The sequence below is a fragment of the Fukomys damarensis genome, unplaced genomic scaffold, assembly GCF_012274545.1.
Source record: "Fukomys damarensis isolate Sample0158 unplaced genomic scaffold, DMR_v1.0_HiC HiC_scaffold_23, whole genome shotgun sequence".
NCBI classification, from domain to species: domain Eukaryota; kingdom Metazoa; phylum Chordata; class Mammalia; order Rodentia; family Bathyergidae; genus Fukomys; species Fukomys damarensis.
The window spans coordinates 22,752,671-22,760,703 of NW_022900935.1; the positions used below are offsets into that span (position 1 = coordinate 22,752,671).

Below are 8,033 nucleotides of genomic sequence, written 5' to 3' on the forward strand. Positions count from 1 at the left end.
CCTGGGGCCTCCGCCGAAGGGCACACCGGCCCCGGTAAGGGACACCCGGTCTCTCCCCTTCCGTGGGACCCGGAGCGCCGAGCCTGTCACTCTCGGACTGGGCGGGCCGCGAAGGGGAGGGGGGGGTCGTAATGAGGTTCCCCGCCCACATGAACTGCTGCGCCTGCGCAGAGAGCTCGGCGGCCGGCCCCTGGGGAGAGGGGAAGGAGGGCCGGGCGGGGCCTGGAGGGGTGGGGCCCAGCGAGGGAAGGGTTACGACACCCAGCTCCCAGGCCCTATCCCGCTGTTCTTTTGGGAACAGCCGCTAGGTTTTAAAGTGTCATCTGAATACTAGGCTTGGAATTGCTAGGCATTAGAATTCTGAGCCTCAGTTTCTTAATTTGAAAGCTGACGATTGATGATTGCAACTTATTTCGGGAGCTTGTTAGGAGGATCCATCAAAACTGTTCTTCACAGTGCTTTGAAGGGAAGGGAAAGAGGAGATTTTGACAGTGCACCCAGTATAAACACAGAGAAACATAACCGATGGGTCATTGAGGAGATGCAAATTGGAGTCGCTATCATTCATTTTCCATTTATTCGATTATCAAAGATTGACCAAAAAATAATAGCTATTTCTCTTTTGGACTTCCTATATTCCAGGCACTCACTATTCATGGTGCTTTCTTAACTCATTTATTCCACATAAAAATATAGGGCCAGGCATTTAGCTCAGTGGTTCCACCGCCTGCCTCGCAAGGGAAAGGACCTGAGTTCGATCCACGGTACCAAAAAAAAAAAAAAAAAAAAAAAGTAGGTATAATATATACGTGAATAGTTGCTTTTTGTTTGTTTTTGGTGCCAGGGATCAAACTCAGGTCCTTGGGCTTGGGAAGCAGGTGATGGAACCACTGAGCTAAATCCCGGCCCTATACATGAATAGTAACGAGCTAGTCTTACTTCCATTTCTCAAATAAAGAAATAGAGGCACTGAAAAGTTAATGGACTTGTCCAAGGTCTCACAGCTAGTAAGATCAGAGCAAATGTTTTAGCCAAGATTCACAGGACAATGATGTACCCAGGTGTTCAGGCCTACAACCTTTGTTCCTCTATCAAAGTCAAGGATTGAAACTGATGCCAGTGAGTGGGAGCTGCAGATGGACCCGCATACACTTCCAGCCTGATTTGACACATCCTCCCTGGTGTGTAGTTTAGCACTAGATTCCAAAAGCCTTACAAGGAAGCACTACTGGATTTATCTAAATGGTGCTGTGCCTGCCTTGCTAAGTGCAATGTCCTGAGTTCAATACCTGGTTTAAAAAAAAAAAAAAGCACTACCATAAGCAAAGGTATCACTGAATGATTCCATTTAAATTGACGTACCTAAACTTTAAGAAACGAAGTAGAATGGTGGTTTCCAGAGGCATGAGGTGGGAGCAGTTATCGTTCAATGGGTATAGAGTTTATTTTGCAAGATAGAGAAGTTCTAAAGATCGGTTGCACAGCAACATTAGTACTCTTGGGCTGTGCTGTAATGGTTGAAATGGTAATTTTTTTGCACCAACTTTTTTTTTTTTTTTTGGTACCAGGGATCAAATCAGGACCTTGAGCTTATGAGACAGGTGCCATGCTACTGAGCTAAATCCCCAGCCCTGCACCAACTATTGATAATAATCAGAGATAGCACTATTCCTAAGAAGAAACAACAGGAAACAGCCAAAATCTTTATAGTAGGGGGTTGATATGATGATTGATGGGGAATTCTATGTAGCCATTAAAATGACATAGAAGAATGTTCCTTGCCATAATATTTTTTAGAATGTTAAATAAGAAAGCTACAAAGAGGCATATACATTTAATCACAATATGGTTTCAAAAAAGATTATACACACATAGAAAAGAGAATAGGCAAAATATACAACACATACCAAAATCATTAAATATAAGCTGCTTTAATAGTAGGGATCATCATCATCATCATCATCATCATTATTATTATTATTATTATTGTTTGGGTTTTTTGAGACAGGGTCTCACTATGTATCCCAGCCTGGCCTTGAACTCACAATGATCTGTCTCCCTCACCCTCCTGAGTGCTGGGATCACAGGTGTGTGCCAACATACCCAGCCCTAAGGATTATTTTTGTCTTCTTGATGCCTTTCTGTATTTTCTGAAATTTCCGCCATGAATATTATATATTTTACCAGTCAAAAGTACAATAAATGTTATTTTAAAAATTCTAGGGCTGGAGATTTAGCTCAGTGATTCCTCCACCTACCTCACAAGCGCAAGGTCCCTAGTTTGATCCCTGGTACCCCAAAAATAAAAAATAAAAAAAAATCTATAAAAAAATGTTAATTGGATGGTTATAAAAATAACCAAACCAGAGTCAGTTGCAGAAATCTTGACACAATACTGGTAATTTACAGTTGTGTCACATTGTGCAATTTATAAAGTTCATATAAACTCTGGACTAGATTATAGGTTGAGACAGGTAGGGGCTTTGGAAGGCTCCAGGAAGCCAACCGAAACAGATTAGATACAGGGAAGGAAGGGTTGGAAAAGCCAAACTGGAAGAATGGGAAACCGGTGCCACCGAGTGACTGGCAGGATTGGAGGAAGTGTGGTGACTTGGCTTGGAGCAGGGAGGGGTGGTGCATAAATTTGCAGTTTGTGTGTTGAGGGGTAGAGGAGGGGATTGTACTTAGAATACAGTAGGCAAGAAGTATTCAGTAAGCTATTAGCAGACCCCAGAGAGGCTCAGGACGGAGGTCCTGCGTGGGGATTCCTTATCAGAAAGGAGGTTGGAACCATGGAAATGTCCAAGGAGGCTGAACACTGCCTATCAAGATCCCCTCATGTTCTTACATGAGTGTATATATATTTTCTCTCTGTTGTGACCTTCAGTGTGCTCTTGGACAGGCTGCAGAATTCCCTGGCTAATGGAATCACCGGTCAGAGTTTATATTAATAAAACTTTGGAATATTTTTACACTGGAGGTATGCGCTAAGATTATAGTTATTTTTTGAAAAACTTTTTCCAAAAATTGCCTTTCTAAAAATTCTCTTAATCCCCTCTGCATCTAGACAGTTCTTCTGCGCACTTCTCTAGCAGTACTACAAAGCATCTCCCAGTGCGGTTTTATGAGTCAGGTGATCTATCAGTGTCTTTTTCTTTCTTGGTAACATTCCTCCTTAGACGTGTCTTCCTCTGTCTCCAAACTGTTTCCTTGGCCTTGCCACACAGTTCTGTACGGATTTCCCCTAAACACGTTGGGGATTTCTCTTCTCTCTCTCCTGTGCCAAATCCCATTTCCAGACTTCGCGTCTTTCCATTCTCAGTTTATGCTGTCATGTTGGAGGAGAATGTTCTCCAGGAAGTCCCCGAGGGCTTCATGGAAAGCAAATTTTTGAGCTCTTACTTGTCCAATAAATGGCTTTTATTTCTTTCAGAATGTTAAAGGGATTGATCCGTTATCATCTAGGTTCTCATAGGCTGAAGGACTTGAGAAGTCTGATTTATTTCAATTTGTTACTTTCTATGTAAATTGTTCCTTTTTCTATGGCAATATAGGGTGTTTCCACTGCTTTGTTTTGGTTTTTTTGTTGTTGTTTGTTTATTTGTTTTTTGAGACAGGGTCTCACTATGTAGCGGAGACTGACCTGGAACTTACTATGTAGCCCAGGGTGGTCTTGAACTCACAGCAATCCTCCTGCCTCAGCCTGCTGGGATTATAGGCATGTCTCCTGCTTTAATCTTGGTGTTTGGAGCTCATAATAATGAGTCCTATTAACCTTTTTCATTCATTGTGCTGGGCACTAAATGGCTCTTTCAAATCAGTAAATACAGTCTTCAATTTTTGGAAAAGTCTTTGTAATCAGCTCCCTTATTTTTGAATCTTGACTCTCATATTCCCTTTCTTGGTTTTGTTTATTAGACATTTTCCTGAACTGTATCCTCTACCTCTTCTATTTAATATTTTGTTTTGCTTTGTTTTGTTTTTTTACCACTTAGTTACACCTCCAGCCCCATTACTACAAACATTTTAATCTCCAGTAGTTTTTCCTTGTTTCCTGACTTTCCTTTTTGGTAGCCTCGAGGTCTTTTGGTCTTGGTATCTTCAAGGGCTCACATTCTTCTCCTATTTTGCCTTTTTTTCAGTACTGGGAATTGAATCTTATTTTGTCTTTATGAGAAAACTAGCTATAATTTTCTGCTGCTTTCTTTTGCGTCCTAGATTCTTGTTTATTTTGGTCTCTGGCTTTCTAGTTGGATGGAGTCTTTTCTCAAATAACAATAATGGCCACAGTTTATCAGTGTGAAACTCTGTTCTAATTTCTTTCTTTTTTTCAGTCCCGGAATTGAACTGGGGACCTTGTACTTGTGAGGCAGGCGGGAGAACCACTGAGCTAAATCCCAGGCCCCTGTTCTAAATACTTGATGTTTGAACTAATTTAATCTTACCACCCAATGAGGTACAGCCATCCCTCACCCCACCCATTCCAAGCCTGGAGGGCCCTCAGTTGAGACCCAGCTCTCCTTTTGTTGATGCTCCCCAAACAGCACAAACCTGGGTTAGTTTCTGTTTTCACCAGATCAGATACTAGTCACTCTTTTGCTGCTCTTTGTTGAAAAACGCACTGACATTTCTACTTCACAGTTGTTTCACAGCTTGCCCAATCAGGCTTTGTCTTTACCACCCCACCCATTCCAAGCCTGGAGGGCTCTCAGTTGAGACCCAGCTCTCCTTTTGTTGATGCTCCTCAAACAGCACAAAACTGGGTTAGTTTCTGTTTTCACCAGATCAGATACTAGTCACTCTTCTGCAGCTCTTCGTTGAAAAAACGCACTGACATTTCTACTTCACAGTTGTTTCACAGCTTGCCCAATCAGGCTTTGTCTTTTTCATTTTGATGGGACTTTAGGGGATGGAGGTAAGCATTCAAATTAAATGAACCAGGTTTAACTGGCAGTCGAGTTCTTTGTCTTCCTTTAAAGCACAGCATGATTTATTATGTGTATTTGACCTGTGGTTAAGGAGTAAAGGATTATAAGCTTCCCCAAAAATAAAATTTAAAAATATGGTTATCCTCCTGTCTCAGTCTCCTGAGTGCTAGGATTACAGGTGTGCAGCACCACGCCCAGGCAGTTTATTTATTCTGATGTGTAGCATGGCTTAAATTTTTTTTTGACAGGTCTCACTATGCAGTTTAGGCTGGCTTTGAACTATGTAGTCTCAGCTGGCCTTGAACTCCTGGTTATCCTCCTGTCTCAGTCTCCTGAGTGCTAGGATTACAGGTGTGCAGCACCACGCCCAGCCAGTTTATTTATTCTGATGTGTAGCATGGCTTAAATTTTTTGGGAAAAAAGATGTAGAAGCATATGGGCCAAAATATTATAGGATATCACAAGAGTCTGGAATTATGCGTAATATCTATGGCTCTGTCTGTTTCTCTTATGGTTTAGATCTAGAATGTTCCCCCACAGCTTCATGCTTTGTGTGCAGCACCACGCCCAGCCAGTTTATTTATTCTGATGTGTAGCATGGCTTAAATTTTTTGGGAAAAAAGATGTAGAAGCATATGGGCCAAAATATTATAGGATATCACAAGAGTCTGGAATTATGCGTAATATCTATGGCTCTGTCTGTTTCTCTTATGGTTTAGATCTAGAATGTTCCCCCACAGCTTCATGCTTTCATAGGTGGAGTTTTTGAAAGGTGGATTAATCCATTGATGAGTTCAAAGCTAAACTTGCTGTTAGGAGTAGAACCGGGTTGGTGTGTCACTGGGGGGCCTTTGGAGGCTCCAGGTGGGCTCCTGCCTCTCTCTCTGCTTCCAGGTGTTCGTGAAGTAGGCAGCTTTTCTCCTCCATCCCCTTCCACTATTATGTTTCTGCCTTGGATCCAGCTGACCATGGACTGAATTCCCTGAAATATGTGCCAAAGCAACTTTAAACTGGGTGTGGGTATCGTGCCCCACCAGCAGGAAAGCTTATGTACTATTTTTTTCACTTATGGAATTAGAAGCTCAAAAATAACATTTCAGAAAAAAATCCATTTTATATGTGGTTTAAATTTTCTGACTGAATTAAAGTGCTTCATGAGGAAATAATAAAATACTAATAATGAACATAAAGTTACAGATTGGTGCAACCACTCTGGAACATGGTATGTTATAATCTACAACCTGTTGATACTAGTTCTAGATATATGTTTTAGGAATATTTACTCTTTTTTCTTCTTCTTCTTCTTTTTTTTTTTTTGGTCCCAGGGATCAAACTTGGGCCCTTGTGCTTACAAGGCAGGCAAATCCCTGAGCCAAATCCCTGGCCCCATATTTACTCTTTTTTAAAAAAGTTTTTATTAGTACATATTTACAGTACAAAATAATTATATTCATAATGGGGAATAAACACTGTTGTCCCCTTACCCCGCCCCTTGAAACAACAGATGCAGCTTTGTGGCTGAGGAGAAAATATCTGCCAGGTCCCAGAGTGTGAAAAACCAACAGCATATCAGTAGTCCTCTCCATTGTAGGAGACATCCCTGCCCAGTACTAGTGGACTATGAGTGGCACTTGCTTCTTGCTTTCATAATTCAGCTATATTGTTTCATATCAGGAGTCACATTGAAGCTTTACTTGACTCAAATGGGCATGGCAGATGGTGGACTGGGTGAGTGTAGCCCCTCCCACAATGGCTGCCATGGAAACCTAGGCCCTCGTTTCTGAAGTGGCAGGGCTCTGCTGAGTTACATATAGCTGAGCTCAGTGTGAGCCCAGTTAAAATCCTTTCCCTAAATTATGGCTTCTCTCTGATGTGATAGGTTGTTTGTTAATTGCCCGCTGTCTCAGAACCTGCTTGTTCTATCCAAGCAAGATAAGCAGTGCTTACTCCCTAACAGCCCTGCCTGGTGCCATCATGCCAAGGGTTCAGCAGTATTGCACTAGATGACTTCAAAACATACCCAGCTCTCTATTCCTCCGCATGAATTTATTCAATAAATACTGGATGTGCTTGGGGACTTTTGTCTTTGTTGCCCAGAGCAACAGTGATCAGATCTCAAGACCCATCTTCTTCTTTCTGTCTCCTTTTATTTCTTTGTTCTTTTGTCTTGTGCTGTAGTGGCTCACAGGAGGCCAGGACCTGCTGCTGGGATTCTGCCAACATCTCCTTCCCCATTCCCTCTACTCCATGAGCTTAGTGACTGCTTCACTTCCTGACTCAGTCACTGTAGTCATCACACATTAATATGCAGTAGTACGGCTTTTGCATCATTCCCATTTTGTCCCACAGAATTTTTTTTTTTGTACCAGGGATCAAACTCAGGACCTTGCACTTGCAAGGCAGGTGTTCCATAGAATAGTGAAAGATAGATTTCCAAGGATTGAGATTTAACAAAATTAGTAATGTTTGCTGTAGTTTGGTGCTACTCATTGATGTGTATTAAAGCACCAATTGTATTACCTGTCAGGATTTTGCAGTGTCCTTGAAAATATCAACACAGTGAAAAAGGCAATAAGCATGAACATGGTTTTGACCTGCCTGGTGGACCTCCAGAAGGGTCTCAGTTAAGTTTGTGGGCCATTGGAACTGCTGCTCTTGAGGAACTCTTGGAACCATGACCTGGGAAATGTTTCTGTCATAAATTTCAGAGCAGTAGTTTGTAAAAACAAAAGCACATAAATAACACACAGGGGACAAAACTGTTATTTCTGTGAGGCAACCTGGATTAATTTTTTTTTCTTTTTTGTGGTGATAGAGATGGAACCCAGGGTCTTATTCATTGGATGAATTGCAATGTCCTGATTTATACTCTCACAAAGCAGACTGAGACAAGCCCTTCAGTGCAAGGGTTTATTTAGGAGGTGATCCCAGGAAGCAGAAATGGAAGTGAGAAAAAAAAGAAAGACAATCTGATATAATGTGTATTATTGAGCTACTTCCAAGTGTGGGCTACAGTGGCTCAGTCCCACTGGGAACTCTCTGGGGAGTCACTTAGCATTTGTCTCAGAACTGTCGCTACTGACTCCCCGCTCTGAGTTGACGCCC

General features: G+C 41.9%; 1 protein-coding gene across 1 annotated transcript in view; it reads right to left on the reverse strand.

Moving 5' to 3' along the window:
• Nucleotides 1-126, reverse strand: part of Svbp (small vasohibin binding protein) — a 4,520-nt gene extending 4,394 nt beyond the window's left edge. Inside the window, exon 1 of the mRNA XM_033767617.1 lies at nucleotides 6-126. The gene's annotated coding sequence lies outside the window, so the exon portion shown is untranslated. The remainder of the gene's footprint in view (nucleotides 1-5) is intronic.
• Nucleotides 127-8,033: the final 7,907 nt, after the last annotated feature.